Here is an 18,811-nt window from a genome sequence, read left to right as displayed (position 1 = left end):
TGATCTGCTGTAATTCCACACTAAATGTTTGTTACAGAACACACTTAAAACTTTTGGCAATGATCTTGTAAGGGAGATTATATTTATTAGCCTTATTTTAAAGATGAGAAGCGGAGGTACAAGGAGGTTAATAACTTGCCCAAGGTCAAGTCACCATGTGGCAAGGTCAGGAACGGGATGTGGACACCTCATTCCAGGGCCCTGCTCTCACCTGCTACCCTGTGCCACCCGCCCCCTAACACCAGCTGCCTTTCCGTCTCATGCTCAGTGTCTCCAGGAAAGAAGAAAGAATCCAATAATTACTTGCAAAGCTCCTTGCCTGGTTGCCTAGCCTTCACTCTCTCCATTCCATCTGACTTAACTGCTAACAAAGTTCTGTTTCTAAAGAAAAGAGCTGAGCATGTAATCCCCTTGCTCTAACACATACAGATAGGATAAATTAAAGGTCCTCCTCTTGGTACTCATGTTCTCTGTGGTAAGCACTGAATGCCTTTTCTAGTCTTCATTACAGCTCCCCTGAAAGTTTTGTCTGCTTCAGTTACACCAAATTAATTTGATTTCTCAAAGAAGCCATGTGTTCCCTTAGGTCCAGGTACATACTAATCTCTCCATCTGTCAAAATCCTACCATCTTTCAAAGTCCTGTACAAACTCTACTCTCTCTAGAAGGTCTTCCCACATGCTCCCAGTTGGAATAAATTTATTTTCTGCTTTCCCATTGTCCCACTACATTTGACTTGTTCTACCTTTATTGTAGCACTTACAACAATCTGTTTTTTATTATAGTTATATTCTATAGTGTGGGAGATATGTCTGTCTCTTTACTATAAAATAAGTCTTTGAGGGCTGGGGCTATGATCCATTCCTCTTTATATCTCTCCCACACAACCCAGGACAGTGTCTTGCTAATAGTAGGAGCTGTCTGAATATTTGTGAATTGTATTGCTAGGTGATATCAATGAAAATCTGAGCTTAGTGCAACCTGAGCATTTGCTTTCCTCACTTTGTGGAGCATTGTCCACCCTGGGTCATTTACCAGGAACAGGAGTGCCAATTCCCTCAGTCAACTAGGGGGCAACATAATACCCTATACTGTAGCCACAAGGGGTGCATTTGTGGAAGTGCAACAACTCACCTGGGGAGTCCTGTGTACAGGTCCTGTTCTTGGTCCTGTCCCCTTCTCTCCCCACTGATAGGGGCTAGTGATGGCAGCCCTCCCTTTGGTCACAGACACAGCCAACGCCAAGACTGCAAGTCCATCCTCGAAGGTGGGCCTCCCACCTCATGGACCCAGAGCCCCAAATGTCTTCCATTCCCCACTGCCTCTCGCTGCCATATTTTTCTCTGTTTTCTCATTTTAGGACCTTCACAAATACAACAACTGTCCATTCTCTTAAGGTAGTGACCCAAATATCAGCAAAGCCTATACCTCTTACCCTTGCAGCAAGATAGTGCCTTCAAGGATTTTTGGTTGTAGTCAAGTGAGTTTCTGGGACTTTTCTGGATAGAGCAGAAAAACAGAAATGATACCCCACTTCACTGTGTATGCACCAGTCCAGTACCCAGCAGGTGTCCATATCCCTACACAGTTGGCATTTGGAACTGGGTACCTCTTCTTTGTGGGGGAGATCCTATGCACTGTAGAATATTTACCAGCATTCCTGACCTCTGTCCACTAGATGCCAGAAGCACCCTCTCCATTGTGATATGGAAAAATGTCTCCAAATTTTGCCAAGTGCTCTTAGGTGACAGGATGACTCCCGTGCGCCAGTTAAGAACCCCTTTAGGACTTTTCTGGCACAACCTGCCACAAAGTAGCCCCTGTCAGGTCTAGATTCCATTGGCCCCGGCTTCAGCCCTCCAATTTGTAGCCTGGGACCCATCACACATGCTGCCTTTGGGGCCACTGTCCATGACTCCAGTTCCTGGCTCACAACATTCCAGGATGGCTGCCCCAGAGTTGGTAGCAAGGCTAGTATGTGGGTCATTGGAAATGGCTCCCAGATAGAACAGAAAGTGAGAGGGGCATATTTCCAACAGATATTTTGGTTAGGTTTTGAGAATTTTCTTGATTCTGACTCTGCCACTCTGAGCCGGACTGCACAGTGGGCAAAAAATTAATAAATAAAGTGAACCCCAAGGCTCTTTTTCTAAGTAGTTTGCTCCAATTTGCAGAAAATAGCTTTAAAAGGATCTCATTTTATGAAATCCCTATATTCAAGCAACATAAGACATCCTCTCAGCTGCTTTAAGAAAACACCTCAGAGGTCAATAAGGCACTGGAGGGGAGAGAGGAATATATATCTTCTACCTCCTGTTGTCAGATTTCCATCTCCCTTCAACATACATCTTTTTACCCATTTTCTTCTTTTCCCTTTTGAAAGATTAACTATATAAATTTCTAAATGGAGATAAAAGTTTGCCAATGAACATTAGAATCGCTCCCTAACTGCGCGATAGCTCACTGCTCTGAAATGCAGCAGCACAAGTTCATACGGCATTACTGTGCAGGTCGTTTCTTTATGAAGCTTTTTCCTTGGTGTTAAAGGGCCTAAAGTACCATATGTTTCTTAATAAAAAGTCATGTAAAAACCTACATTAATAAACTGAACTCAAAGAAAAGCTGCCCCAAGACAGCTCTAACCAATCCTTTTTATGAGCTTGCCAACAATTTCAAGATTGTTTTAATGAAAAAAATTTATGTTCCTGTCTTTGTGGACCACTGCACGCCAGTTCTCCCCCATTCGCTCCCACTCCAGCCTCCAGGCCCAGCCAATCCTCCAGTGCCCTTAGAGGGGCTCACTCATACCTTGGCAAGCAGTTCACTGGAAGGACTGAGTTTTCTAGAAGCCCCGGTGCACACATGTGGCCCAGCAGCCACTTCTAAGTCCTTGCCTGCTAGCATTCTCCGGCACCACACAGCCACCTCCAAGGCCACCCCACCTTCCCCTGAGGCTGTGTGCAGGGCAGCCTGCATGACCTAACACCTTTAAAAAGGAAAATTCCTTGGAGTCCAGTTTGAGGAGCCATGAGTACATTTCCAGATTTATGTTTTAATATGTTGAAGGGGCAGGAACATGGGCTTTAGATCAACATTTATCATTTGATATTGTAACGGCTTATTTATTTGCTGGTCCCAGCTACCTACCAGATGGCAAATTAAAAGTGGGATTGTATTTTGTAGATTAAATATAATGCTTGGAATAATGGCTGGTTTGTCAAATAGGCCTTCAATCTATATGCATTGGAATTTGATTGCATTCAAATTCCAGTTTGACCGCATACATATTATGTAATGATAAGTTACATAATACGTGTCTGTTGATGAAATAAATAAATGAAAGACAATGTTAAGTAGTTGTTATCATGATAGAAATCACTTAAAATGATGTCACCTTTATTTTTACTATATTTTAGTTATATTTATTACTATGATGAATGCTAGCTATATGTACCTAAGGCAGTGTACCCACTTTGAACCTCAGTTTTTCCCATCTGTAAAATGGATTTCACAGTTTGCTACCTTACTAGGTGACTATGAGGATTAAGGATTTCACAGTTTGCTACCTTACTAGGTGACTATGAGGCCTGTAATAGATGCTCAATAAAGTTTTGATTCTTCTAGTTTTCATTTCACAGTAGAAGTAGTAACCACTTTGATTTCTGCTGCCTATCAGAAGGCAATAACACTGCAGCTCCCCTTGTTGCTCAACATATGAAACATCTGCCCCAACATCTGCCCCAATCCTGCAAAGAGCAGATGTGACTCCCCTGCAGCCTTCCCCTTCCCATCCTGATGGAGAATATATAGAAGGAGGCACTCTGGCTTGGAAGAAGTACTAGCCAAATTTTTTGCTAATGTCGATAGATTATATCCTTATCATCTACTTTTTGTTGTTGTATTTAATTCTTAATACACTTATTTTTGAGAAGTGCTAACTTGTCTCCATAGAGCTAGTGAGGAGAAGACATCACTGCTAAATCTTAGTGGTTCTGTAAATTTGCCGGGTGTTGGTATGAGAGTGGTGTCTAGGAGGTGAAGTTTTCTTGGGTTGAGGTGAAAATTGACTATCGTAGGGCTTGGTGTCTTTCCACCCAGAGTTATTTGTCTAGTGAACTCTGGATTTCTTTCATTGCCTTTTCTTATACCATAATAAGAATAAAATAAGAAATGTTTTAAATATTTTTAAATATTTAAATAAAATAAGAAAATATTTAAATAAAATAAGAAAATACTTTAATTATTTTTTAATATTTTCATTTCATATAAATTGGCATGTAGAAAAAAGAAAAGGTGTGTCTTGTGTGACCACAGGGGCAGAGTCAGGACAATGGATAGCAGTCAACACAGATGAAATTCTGGGTCTGTATAAGAAAGAACATTCCAGCAGTTAGAATATTGTAACAAATGGAGAAAGCTAGCTAGAAGGTATCACACTTACCACCCCTGGAAATGTCCAAGAAGAAATTTGGAAAACCTACTCAGAGATGCCATACAAGTAATTCTTGTTTAAATAAGAAATTGAACTAGAAGACATGTAACAAAATTGAATATTATTTGACCCCAAGGATAATTTGACATTGTTCTTATTTCTAACTTCACATGTCTACTCAAGCAGGATGAATCTATACACTTTCTTCTATGATTAGGCCTCATAAGCCCTAAATTAAGTTGGTGTCTATTTTAGCAGATGCCATCTGATTACGATAGGAGAAGCCTTTCAGCCAAAGGTTCTTTGTAACTGAGGCCTTAAATTTCTTTTCCTAGCTCCCTTGTTTGTCCAGCTAAATTTCCTTTTTTTCTTTTGTCATCAGACAAGTTCTTCCCCACCCCCACTCTGGTTTTCATCTACATGAAAAGGTTCTGACCCTTGGCTTCTCTTGACTCCCAGTCACTGCACATGCCCTAAATTCTGCATGTCTGCATTTCTGCTTTGCCTTGGTCTTAATTTATATTTGCACTTGATTCCCAACTACTTGCACACTGACTCTTATGGTTAAGTGACTGAGTTCTGGATTAGCCTGGGTTCAAAATCTGGTTCTTGCTAACTGGAACACTTTAGACAAGTTACTTTAGTCCTCTAAGCTTTATTTAATCTCAGTTCTCAGTTATTAAATGAAAACAATTTTAGTACCTATGTGATAAGGAGGTTGGCACTGAGTCTGCTCCCAGTATATGTTACTAAGACTTTATTTCACATAAACTTCAATTCAGCCTCCTCAGGTCCCAGTTTCTTCATCCTTTTGATACTGTGACACCATCAACCACCATCCCAATACAAACAGAATCTTAATTTAGGCTTCCCTTGCTTAATAGATTGGATATGTTCCAACTAAGCTGGCTATAAAATAAGTCCTATTTGTCCATCATATTTCCTTATAGAGTGGTAAACACAGTTCTCTCAAAAATGATTTTGAGTTTGAAGATAATGAAGTTGAACTTCTGAATTCAGAAAACCTTTCAAAATCAAAAAAATTTACCATGTTATCCATACTCAAAGCAGTTGTCACAATCACACAGTTTACACAGTTACAATAGGGAGAAGACAGCAAGTACAAGAAGCATGGCATCCCCCACATTCCACCCATCTGTGATATGTAGCTCTTTAGAATGAATGTGTGACTAAATTCATGAATTTGTGAGTTTAGAAGTCTGTCCAGCAAAGTGAGATCATTTGTCAATGTTGCAAAATCACTGCTCACTACTATGTTTAGCATTATTATTCTGTCTCAGGACAGGCAACTTAAAGAGAACCAGATATCATGCGGGTTCAGACAAGAGGGCCGTGGAAATGTTTTTGATGAAACAGGCACTGTGCATTCTTGTTAGCCATTGGCTGTTTCCTGAATATGTCTATCAATCTAAAATTCACCAGACTCCTAGAAGCAAGACTTGAACCAAACCTAACTCCAAACAAAATTCAAATAGAACTGAACCCAAATGTTAATGCTTCACTACACCATGAACTGAACCAACTTTCCTGGGGGGAAGGGGAAAAAGCTACTAAAACAGTTTGATTTGAAGCCAAAACTATATATTTTATGAAACTATTGAACTGGAACAAAATAAGATCAAAATATTCCCTGAACTAAATTTAAACTAAACAAATAATTTTTTATTTCTTTCAAATTGAATCCCTGGCTACAAATAAGGCTTACTTTAGTGCATATGACATTTAACTCAATATCCATACAGTTTACATTGGGCAACCTTTTTCTCTTTAAAAAATTTTAATGTCAGTTTTCTCCTTCATACAGAAGGATAATAATCTGAGATACTGGGAGGACTTAAAGAAATAATAAGCAAATGCTTTCATCATCATCATCACCATTGTCATCGTCACCACCACCATCATCATCATCATTCTATCTGCGTTGTGCCCAGCACTCAAAGGGTCGATTTTGCATTTTAAGTCCTCCAATATGTTCACTGGCCACCAGAGGGCAGCAAAAAGGTAAAAACCCATTCTGGAACTAACTGGAACTTGTCTTATTTATAAAGACACGCACTGTTTTAAAGCATCTTGCATATATTAACATATTTAATCCTTAAAACAATGCCACGAAAATGGGTTATTTTATTATTACAATGGAGATGAAGAAACTAAGATAAAGAGAGGTGAAGAAATTTGTTTAAGGTCACCCAACTAACAGGTGGCAGAGCCAGAATTTGACCCAGGTAGCCTAGTTACAAAGCCCTCACTCTAACCTACCCCTATGTACTTGGATATTAATTTTGGAGGATGCTCACCTGGGAGAGGTTTAGATCATGGCCTCATTCATAGGCATGAGTAGAATTGCAGCCTAGGATGACCTTATAAAATCTGTCCACAATTCAGGTCCTAGAATAGGAAAAGCTGAAACCTGAGCCAGAAGAGTGTGACGTAGTCAACAGTAGTGCTAGGGAATAATTCGTGGCATGAGCATCAACCAAATGAACAGAAACATTCAGCAAGAGGGGAGGAAGATGGGGTTTGGGCATAAATGTAGGAAAATGATCAGGGCAATTGCCCTTGACAAAAGAAAATAGTTCTTTTCATGGTGGCTGTGTCCAACTGGCTCATCCTTCTGAAGCTGCAGTATGTCTTGAGGTTTAAAGAGCCAATACTAACAAGACAACAGGGAGTTGATTCTGTTCCACTTCACAGTAATTTCCGTCTCCTGGTTTGCTTGTTTCGTTTAGTTTTAAAAATGAAAAACAAGATTAAACAAAACAACAACAAACCAAAAACCTATTATTCTGCTCATCCCAGCCAAGTATCTCAAAATAATAGTCCATACTACTTCTCATCATCTCCATTTCTACACTCTCCCACGCCCACTGCCCTCAGCCCTCATCACTTCCCTGAGTCCAACCTTACCAAGGCCATCAGTCATCTGCCAAAAGTGCTCAGTTCAATCACTATTTGTCATCTTTTCAGATGTGCTTTCATCTTTTGACATTGTTGATTACCCTTTTCTTCAAGAAATTCCCCACGACCACCTCCCCACTTCTTTGATTTAAAATGCCTTGTATGATCATCCTTAACCTTGGATCTAGCCCTAATTATCTAAACCACGTTGTAGTCTGCTTGCTAGCTCAATCCCCCCCCCCACCCTCTTATTTAAAAAAGCTGCAATATCCTTTAATTGCCATCCTTTATCCACTCTGGATACTCCAATCTATCTTAAACAACACCACAGGTAGAGTGTTCTAAAATATACCTTGATTGTGTTTCCCCTGCTTCAAACCATTCAATGATTCCTGTTTTCCACATGATGAAAATTATTTAGGACGGATTTGAAAGTCATCTTGATTTCTTGCATTCTTTCCCATGGGATTCTGACAATGACCCTACGTGTGCCCTTTGTCTACTCATGCTATTCAAAGTTATTTAAATTCCCTAACTTGTCAAGACTCTCTTCCCTAACATCCTTCAAAATTCAGCTCAATCATTTCCTTCCTTTTGTATAGACAGCCATGATATACTTTTCCCTAAGCAGAGATGCTGGTCTCCCCCAGAGAGCTCCAATGCACACAATCTACTGGATGACCATGACTCATTTACAGCCATGGGTCTCCTGAAATAGACTCAGCTAGTCTTGGAGAAGTACCATGTGGAATTTAGCCTGGTATACTCAGCACCCAGCACAGAAATTCACTTAATATATATATATATATATCTGAGGAATTTTCTTAAGAGAAAAGAAACCAGCAGGGGGATGGTGAAACTGAGATACAAAGACTGGTGCATTAGTGCTCCCAAGATGGTAGGTGATATTGACCTGGAACCCTGCTTTTGAATATATCTTATGAGTTCCTAAAGATCTAAAGCATAGAGGCAATGTGGAAAGCTGCAAATCATAAGTCAAGTCATAGTCATCATATTAATTTTATTTCTTTATCAATGACAAGGCAATAAGAATGTTAACAAGAACCAGAAGGGGCACGCTGAACTGAAGGCCCAATGCAAGTAGGTCTACAGATCCAGAGAGCAGCCCGCGGCACTGGCTTTTCTCTCTATGTAGCCCTGAGTGGAACAAGTCCTGACAGTTTAACATGGAGTATAACATGCTCTCTGGGTAACAGGGCACTTAGCATATTTGACTAGACTCATGTGGACCAGATTTTTTGTTTGCTTGTCTTGCCAAAAGGAGTAGAATCTGTTCACTCAGCCTCATTCCTACCCTCTAATTTAGTAGTAATTTAATAGTCTGAGAAAATTTGTATGTACAGCTTCCCCATTTGTTTAGAAAAACTTCAGAGAAACATCACCATTGCTCTAATCTGTTATCCTAGCAGAAAACGGAGCTATAGCCAGGAGAGTCAGGGGCTATCAGCAGTAGCTGCTCACCTGCTGAGTCCACTTCTCTTTTTTGTCTTGACTCTGAAGAATGTAAGATGATGATAAGCATGAGCTTCCTGGTCTTTTCCACTCTATTCTCAGACAGTAAGGTGGGATTTAGGGTACAGTAGGCCACATTTCTATTACTGCAAATCAATAATGTGGGTTATTTCACTTTTTCCCACTGGATTTACCTCCAGTTTCCACTGTGGCATGCTGATTACACAGATGGCCTTTGCATTTAACACTCTGGGTTCATATCCGAGTTCTTCAAGTTATTAGCCACGTGACTTTCAGACAAATCATTTAACCCTTTGGGTCCTCAATGCTCGCTGTTGTAACATGGGGATAATAATAACTTCCTCTGAGAGTTGCTCTAATGAGAAAATGCCTGTAAAATGCTTGGCATCAAGCCTGAATCAGCACTTTGTAAACTGACTCTCAGTTTAAATTCTTAGAAATTGGATTGGCTTTCATGAACCTCTAGATCAATCCAAGGTCGGTGTACCTTCACATCTGGTATAAAACATTTTGAAACCTCAGGATGACTACTATGTCTGAGAAAATTTGTAGAAATAGCTACAAAAATTTGAGAAATAGCTAAGCACCACATCAGCTGACGAGAAAGAACAGACCTGCCCCCATGGCTGAGGGTAATCACTCTTGCAATCACAAGCAATTTTGCTACTGTCAGTATCACTGAGTCAACATGGATTTGGATGAGAAAGCTGGATCACTGTGAGTTTATTCTTATATAAGCCAATCTATCAATAAATTCCAATTGCCCCCTCTTCTAAGTGATCTGGTAACAAAAGGAGTTGACAGGCCTGGTCATTGAGTCTGGAATCCTACATCCAGCTGAATTATGCATGCAGAATTTTAGATCAAACTGAACAAGAAATCAGGAGAGAATTGAGCCAACTTTCCAAGTGCAAGACTAAATGTAATTTGATTTTGAAATTTCAGATCAAGTTTTCTGGACTGACCACTAAAAAATTCTTGAATTTTCTTCTCTAAAGTGGCATGCATAACATCATTGAATGCATAAAGATGCTGTTTCCATAGTCACTTTCCTAAGCATAATCCTCGTGTATATATAGAGGTCAATAGTGGCATGCTGATGGAGAGGATGACCGAGGAGAGACTAATAAAAGACCCTTGGAAGGCTTTCCAGATTTTACAACTGCAGCTTTTTTAAAGTTAGCTCTCAATTAAGGTGCTGGAAAACCACACCACTAAAAGGGCACTTTCACTAACACAGGTCACCCAAAATGAGATGAAGAATGTATTTCAACAAGAAAAACAGTAACAAATATAAGCCTTCAACACAAGCCTCCTCAATACCAGTGTGTGACTTACAGAGATATACATCAGTCAGAATTCACAGAACGATCTCTCTCTCTCTCTCTCTCTCTCTCTCTCTCTCTATATATATATATATATATATATATATATATATATATAAAATGTATGTGTGTATATAATACCTATCTATCTACTCTGTATATACAATATCTATCTATCTTCATGTATGTGTATAGGGACTTGATATGGAGCCTCACATCCTCAGTGCAGGAAGTCAGGAAGGAAAGATGGATATAATGTGGTCTCCTGCAGGCATGTGCTAGAGTTCCACAAAGACAGACTGAAACATGAGTCACTTCTTACCTCTCAGTTTAGTGGTACAGATAGACAGGATCCTTTATGAAGGAACTAAATAGAAATACAAGCATTGCCACTTTTAAACAGTCAGTATTATGCGGTATTGCTTTTATGGAAGACCTACATTAATACTTATACTAACTGAAAGAACATGATGAGGATTTTTGCTTTTTTGATAGAGGGTGAAAGTAGCTTCCAACATTGGTTTTGTAGCAGCCATTCTGGATGCAGCCTGCACTGTGAGTAATGAGAGTACCCTGACAACATTCGTTCCCAGAAACTACTTTCTACTGTCTGTATGCATCATACTATTCCTGCTTTTACTGTTTGTTAGTGTTATTTTAAGTCATGTTATTTGGTAGGTTATTTTCCATTTAAATTAATGGTAATTGCTTTTTTGTTTTACACATTTTTAGCTTAAGAGAAAGGTTTCATAGGGACACTCTCCTTTTGAAGAGCAGGGAATCTGTAGCTAGCCTAGGAGTTGAAGAAGCTGTAAGAGGATCCAGAGGAAGGTAAAACAATTGCTGGTCTAGTTAGAACCTCACCCCAGTAAGGTGAGTCAGTGGATATTAACAACATGATAAGCTACAAAAGGGCTGCTGTTCCACTTTCTCCCAAGTCTTTCACACCCCTTTGGTAGCCACCCTTACTAGAAACATACAGGAAAGAGAATTCTGGGAAATGTAGTTCAGCCTGGCTGCATTGACAGCATATGAAACCATTACAAATAGATTTATGTCTCCCTACCCCAGATCTCTGTGTAATTCCTGAATGGGAAATGCCTTGCCCAGGATAGAATGGCTTGAAAGCTCATAGGATAGAGATTATTTTCGTACTTCATCGTATTTTCCACAAACTAAATATAATTGTTACTTTCAAAAGTAATTCTGATATTTAGAAATCTCAGTTGAATTCAGTCTGTTAGGTGTTATCCTAGAAACTAACTTATGATGCCATGGAGACTCCCTTTGTCCTACACATGCAGACAAATACACAGACATTAATCTCTGGTCCATAAACATCATTTCACCAGCTCAAATTTCATATATTTTCACTATTAGGTAAATGGCAGATTTTCTCAGGGATGTGAAGTGATGTGCCTGATCTCATTGTCCACTCTGAGCACTGATGGCCTTGAGATTGAGAGATCACATTGCCTGATACTAATTCATCTGGAAAACATCAAACCTGGACTGCTCTTTAAAGTTCATTTGTGTCTCTGAGTTTTGCAATAACCTCAGTGTATTGAGATGGTAGAGGTGAACATTACCATTTTAACCAACTCTTTAAAATAGAAAAAAAATATAGGGAACAATCACATGGCAATATTAAATATTTTTTTCATTATATTTTCTAATAACTCTCAAGCACTGGTAACCATAAAAGCCTTCATAATGTGTTTATTGAGAACAGTAATCAGTGCAGGATGGAATTTTCAATATAACACAGGCAGGTTTTCTATGAAAGTGGCACAGGGAACTCTTCCCCTTTGCTGGAATATAAACTTAACTCCCTCTTTAGGGCATTGAGGTAGTAAAACACAAGAGAACTTCCTAATGGAAATGAGACTATTCTCATTAAATTAAATGAGACCATTTAATGTGGGTGAAAGTGATTTAAAATTCACACACCTCTTGCAAATATGTTCTTGATTTACTTTTTAAAGAGTAAAATGGGTTTAGTAAATATTGCCAGGTATAATAAATCATAAAACATTTAACACCGATTTGTCAAATGTAGTTTACATGAACTAGCACTTAGTGTTATTTATGCCAGACTAAATGAAATGGCTGATATGTTAGGCGGGTTTTCAACCAGTTAGGGAACATGCAGTGAACAAAACATTGTGCTGGGTGGTATGTTAGTTATAGAAAATTACATGATACTACATTATCCCCAAAAAGCTTACAGTTTGGATGGGGTATTCAATCAACAATACAAGGCAGTATGTGAGAAAGCAGCTTAGTTACATTTAAACCAACCAATCAAAAACCACCCTTTCTTATCTGATTCTACCCATCACTCCGACCTGGCCACCATCCATTATGAAAGTCCTAGTTTTCTACAAATGTTAAGTTGAACCATCTATTTCCAACTTCTTATCCTATCTTGCATCCTCTTTCTAAAAATTTTAAGTTTTTAGCACTTGCTCTCTCACTTTAGATGCCTTCACAATCTCTTCTGGGACCAGCTCTCGGTTCCACTCTTCAAATATGACTATTGCTTACTGGTTATATATATATATATAACTTATATATATATATATATATATATATATATATATATATATAACTTAAACAAATCCCTGTAACATCCTGATGCAGTTCATACCCTGGGACTCTACCCTAATATCGGTTGATTTGGCAATATCATTACCTGCTCTGTTCCTGTTCTGAGAAGTATGTAGATCGAAGTTATTGGGATTTGTTTCATCTGTTTCATTGGAAGCTAAGTTAGATCATAGAGGGAAGGGGAAATGTTGGATCAATAGAAGTAAATTATAAACTGAAGTTCTAGATTAAGAGAAAACTTTGCCAGTGAACAGTCTCAACATTCAAGTGCTTTCTAAAATAATAAATTTCCTCTTAAATACAGGGACCTACTTGTCATCTTGTACAGCATAGTATTTCCACTGTCAATTCTCAAATGGCCGATATATTCCCTCCATCCCAGTTATTTCATCAGGAGCAGAACATGAGCTCTATTACATCTGTCACTCTGTGGTCAAGGACTCAAGATCGATCCAGAGAAAACTTTATAATAAAGGGTTTGAATTCTAGGGCAGAGGAGTTGAGTTGGCAGGAGGGGAGAGGTCAGGCTTGACTGTAAAGTTTGACTTGGTATGCCTAACATCAGGAGATACAAGGGGAAATGTATCCCCTTACATGGAAAAATTGGAGATTAAGAATTTGGGCAGTGGTGGGTTTTTAAGTCACTTTTCCTGTTAGTGTTCTGTACCTTTTAAATAGGCATCAAGCCTTTTTAAAAAGTATCCTTCACTGATGACAGCAGGTCAGCACCTGGTTGGACAGGATTTACTAAATCTGAGGACTTAAGTTTATTTTCCATTGGAGCTATACTTAACAGTGCAGTTTCAATGTGACAAAAAGACAGAACACTAGGAGTAGGAAAAAGAGGTATGAAAAAGGAAATGGTTGGAAAAGAAACCCAGAATCCAAGTCAAAGGAAATCTATTCTCCAAGGCAGTCCTAGGATTGCCTTGTACTCCACAGCCCTCTAAACAAGTACTCCACAACCCTCTAAACCTTTGCTTAGCTATATATTTCATTTGTTTTCCTCTGGTGGCAAATATGTAAATGATTAAACTTATAACCATGACACAAGATTCTGTTACAAATTTCAACAAGACCAAACTTTGGCTTTGAACTATAGAAAAATCATGGTGTAGCAGATATTTCTGGTGCCTATACCACAACCTTTACCTGTATTTACCAGATCAAAGATCAGTTTTTCAAAAGCACACAACAAAAATGCATCACTTAACAATGTGAAAAACAATGTTCAGCATCTTATCAAAATTTAACATATATGAAAAGATGAACTGGAGCCAAGAGAAAATCCAATGTAGACATGACAAATAGAATGGAGTGGCATGCAAACTCTTTAAAATATATTGATAATAGAAATATTAAATCCAAGAATGTAAAGGAAAATACAAACATTGTTGGGAGAGAAATAGAGATATCTCTTTTAAGACCCATGTGGAGTATGAGGAAAAATATAGTGTTTGAATAAGAAATTTTCTAGATGACACTAATAGGAACATAGAAACTAAAGAAGAAAAGATTAATAAACTTAAATTATCAGTAAAATCAGTCCAAATGAAGCAGAAAAAAATTATGAGAGCATCCATGACCTCTGGGATAATATTAGGTGTTCTAATACAGGTATAAGGGAGATTTCAAAGGTGAGAGAGGGAAAAACTTGCAGAAAAGTGGCTAAAATATTTCCAAATTTTATGAAAACTGTAAATCCACAGAAAAAAAAAATAAATGAACAACATACAAAGTAAGTATAAGGGAAGGTAAACCAAGGATCTTAATATTCCTTAAAACCAAAAATAAGGAGAAAAATTTAAAGATGGCCAGAGGCCCTCCCCCCAAAAGACAAATCTAAAAAAATAAAATAGAAATGACAGAATACCAAAAGATAATAGTATGACCACAACAGACAAAAAGAAAAAATTCCTAGACCAAATGAAAATGTCTTTCAACATTGAGGGTGATAAAACCTTTTCAGACATCAAACCTGAAATGCTAATTCTTCATGCAGAAGTATAATGGTACCAGATGAAAGTTGGGAACTCCACAAAGGAATGAAGAGGGCTGGAAATGGTAAGCAGATCAATACGATGAACATTGTATTCATTTTCTATTGCTGCTGTAGCAAATTATCACAAACTTGAGACTTAAAATAACATAGATTTATTTTCTTACAGTTCTGGAGATCAAAATCTTAAATTGGTCTCACTAGGCTAACATCAAGGTGTGTTGACAGGTCTACATTCCTTTCTGGAGGCCCTAGGAGAGAAACAATTTTCTTACATTTTCTGGCTTTTGAATGGTGCCCACCCTCCTTGGCTCATGGTCTCCTTCCATCTTCAGAGCCAGCAGTGACTGAGTGAGCTTCTCTGGTGGTGATTTCTCTCTGATACTGACTTTTCTGCCTCTCTCTTTCCACTTAAGGATTCTTATGCTTATATTTTGTCTGTTATGAGTAATCCAGAATACTCTCCCTATTTTAAGCTAATTAACTAGTAATTAGAAACCTTAATTATGTTACCTTGTAACATAATACTCATAGATTTGGGGCAATGGAATGGATTCGACTTTGGTGCACCATTATTCTGCTTGCCACAATAATAAATGAAATTTCCCCCAGTTTTAGTCCTTTAAAGACAGTTCACTGTTTACATTAAATATAATAAAACACAAACCAAAAGTAAACTTTATTTAGAAACAGAATTATGAAGGAAAACACAAAAAAGTGCATTTTATAGTGCTAAAGGGTATATTTCACAATAAAGATAAAATGGGTGTGAATATATTTGCACCCAACATCAGCCTTGATCACAATAAAATTAAAAATCTAGCAACCACCTTAGGAATTTAAGAATAAAACCTGAAATGAAAGGTCTATTCTTCCTGAAAATTAAAACAAATAAAACTTAAAAGATAAAAATAATACTACACCAACAAGAAGATGGCCCTCTCATCCGTAAGTGAAAAAAAAATCAATAAAATGCGAAGGGGATTCTGGGAAGATAAGAACCGTGTCACCTCAGGATTTTTTTTTTAATTCTCCAAATCCACACTAAAGACAGAGAGACTATACAACAAAATGAAATTTCCATGGACAACACTTAGATTTAAAAAAAAAATACGGGTGACAAGGTAGTCTGTGAACTCCCAGATGCAACCAGGTGCGGTCAAAGAGCTACCAGGCTAAAGGGGAATAGCGAATAAGATGGAGAGATGGCCTTCCCCCCACCCCCCTCAATAGTAGGTGAATGAATACAAGGGGGCTGCAGGAGACTTGGAAGCACTGAGTCAGCCTAGATCCTGTCTTAAAACTAACCCCTTCAAGGACAGAGCACCACACTGAGGAGAAACCTCTGTGAGTAGGATTAACACTGAGCAGGAATAGGGAATAAAGATGAAAGCAAGAGAAGATCCAGATGAAAGTGAGAAAAGAGACGAGGACCGGAAAGTCTTAGAAAGCAGCCACCATATTTTTTTTAACATTGCACACATATATCCTTCCCAAAAGGCGTAAATGAATGAATGGAAAATAAAGAGAAGAAAAAATGTCAAAAGGAACAATAACAAAAACAGAAGTAGGAACTCTGTGAAGCTTAAAACATTAATGAGTAAGGGTTTAAAGGGACAGAGTGTATACAATGGCTACGTGCTCAGAATAAGGTTTATAAGTGCAACAATTAAAAATAAAGGGTAAAATTGGTAAATAAAGAGAAAGATCTGAGGATTTGTCTTGTGTTTTCTGTATGGTTGGCAGCTAGGGAGAAACATTTCTATGAAAGAATTACAAGTAATAAATGAGAAAGAAATGATGAAATCAGATGAGCATCCTTCTGAAGCCTCCAGGGAATGACTAGATCTAGACAATCAGTATCAGTGGCTGCCAACACCACAACAGGAGAAACAATCAGGCTCCATGCCTTCTGATGAAAGGACAGACCATCACAGACAGTCTTGCCAAAGGGATAGAACACAGGTTGATCTGGCTGCCAATTTGGAGAAAATACAGAGGTCAGAGGAATAAACTGAATTGCACCATGAATGTGCAATTGGCTAAACCTAGACTATGGGAAACTCCATAAGTCATGTGTGCCAGTTTCTTCAACAGAGGTACTGTCAGGGAAGGAAGGGCTAAAAGGTGAACCTGCGGATTAAAAGAATATGAAAGACATGACCATTTTTTAAAAAATGATCAAGGGTAAATGTGGGTCTGTAGGATGCATACACATGATACTGTAAAAATATTCAAGGGGGTGAAGAGACCCAAATCATTTCTGAAGACCATTTATAAATAAAGTGATATTGGAAGTTTGTATCCAAATAGCTAAAATAGTGATCAGAGGACAATATTTATTGTCTGGAGTACTTATATTTACATTTATATTAAATCATTAAAAATGGATTAAATATTCAATTAAATATTCAATTCAATTTGACTAAATATTCAATGGATCAAATATTCAATTAAATATCAATTTAAATACTTGATAAAAGCATAAAATTGTTTACCTAAGTTAGTTTGAAAACATAAATTTCTAAAACACACAAATTCAAAAGCTAAATCTTCAGAAAAACAGTGAAATCAATGAACCATTTAATAACCTAATCAAGAAAAGTCAAAGGAAAAATAATAAATACACAAGCAAGCTGAGAAGAGGAAATAGCTATGACTATGAAGGACATGAAAAAGTATCATATGTAGCATACGCAATGCTTTCCTTCCCTGACCCCACAATGCCTCTCTAAACTTCATGTTAGGAAACCTTTGAAATGGATAATTTCCACGGAAAATAAAATTTACGAAGCTAAGCAGCACAGAGGGCTTTAAAAATCTCAATTACTAATCGAAAAATGGAGTAAGGTGATAAAGAGTTACAATATTTTCCCTCAGAATCACCAGGTTGTACAAGGAGCTGGATCTGGCCCTAAACATTAAGAAAGAAAGAAAAGGAAGAGAATTCTGCAGCTAGTTATACTGTTCTACAGCACAGGACAAGGAAATCTCCCACCTTTTTTATGCCTCTAGCATAACACTAGAAATAAAACTCGACAATGATTGCACAAAAAAAAACACTGTAACAAATCTTATTTATAATTATTGAAAGAAATATCAGTAAATCAACTCCAACAACTCAAAGAATAATGTACTGTTACCTAGTAATTTATTTTAGCAATGTAAAAATGGTTCAGTAATAAGAAAAATCATTTTTATAAGTCATCATATTAATAGATTCAAGGAAAACACTCTTACAATGATCTCTAGATGTTTTGAAAAGGCATTTGATAAAATGAAACATCCATCATTTAACAAATAATTGAAGTGAATTGTTTAATTGGAGAGGTGAAAATATTCTCAACATGATAAAATATTTCTCACCACACATAAGGCAATATAATACTTAATAGTAAGGAACTAGAAATAATGTCTTTGTAATGTGAAAAAAGACCATAAGTTCCTCTATCATCACTAATATTTCATTAATAATAATATAGACCCAAAAATTTGACAAATTTTGTAAAGATACAAAAATTGGGAAGAAGTAAAATTATATTTTGTTGGTGGCTGATTCAAAATTAACACCAAATCAATGTATTTCATATAGACAAATAGAAATAGCAAATATAAGATTCCATTTACAATAGCAGCAAAAAGAAACAATACCAGAAAAAACTACAGGAAGTTGTGCATAAGTGCATAAGTCTGAATAAGTGTTTTAAATACTCCTAAGAGAAGAAAGAAGACTTGAACAAATGGCAAGTCATACCATGTTCCTTAATCATAAGACTCAGCATTATAAAAATGTCAGTTTCTGCTAAATGAACCTATAAATACAACATTATCCCAATAAAAACAACAACACTTATTTTTCTGGGACCAGGAAGCTAATTCTGAAGTTCACATGGAGAAATAAGCAAGCAAAAATAGATAGGAAAAACTCTGTAAAAGAAAAGTAATTATGCTGTATTAAAGAGGAAGAAAACACTATTATAATAAACTCGCTATAGGCGCAAAAACTAAAACAGTGTGAAGCTGGACTTGAAG

At 37.5% G+C, this 18,811-nt stretch overlaps 1 long non-coding RNA gene across 2 annotated transcripts in view; it reads left to right on the top strand.

Moving 5' to 3' along the window:
- Positions 1-18,811, top strand: part of LOC119239360 (uncharacterized) — a 105,614-nt gene that overhangs the window by 36,850 nt on the left and 49,953 nt on the right. For both annotated transcript variants that reach the window (XR_008550602.1, XR_008550603.1), the window contains exons 7-8: positions 6,258-6,454; positions 14,783-14,844. This is a non-coding gene — a long non-coding RNA (uncharacterized LOC119239360). The remainder of the gene's footprint in view (positions 1-6,257; positions 6,455-14,782; positions 14,845-18,811) is intronic.

This window comes from Talpa occidentalis, unplaced genomic scaffold (assembly GCF_014898055.3).
Source record: "Talpa occidentalis isolate TD23 unplaced genomic scaffold, MPIMG_talOcc4v2.1, whole genome shotgun sequence".
Lineage (NCBI taxonomy): Eukaryota > Metazoa > Chordata > Mammalia > Eulipotyphla > Talpidae > Talpa > Talpa occidentalis.
Note: the sequence above shows the minus strand (reverse complement) of the source record. Positions and strands in the feature narration are given on the sequence as shown.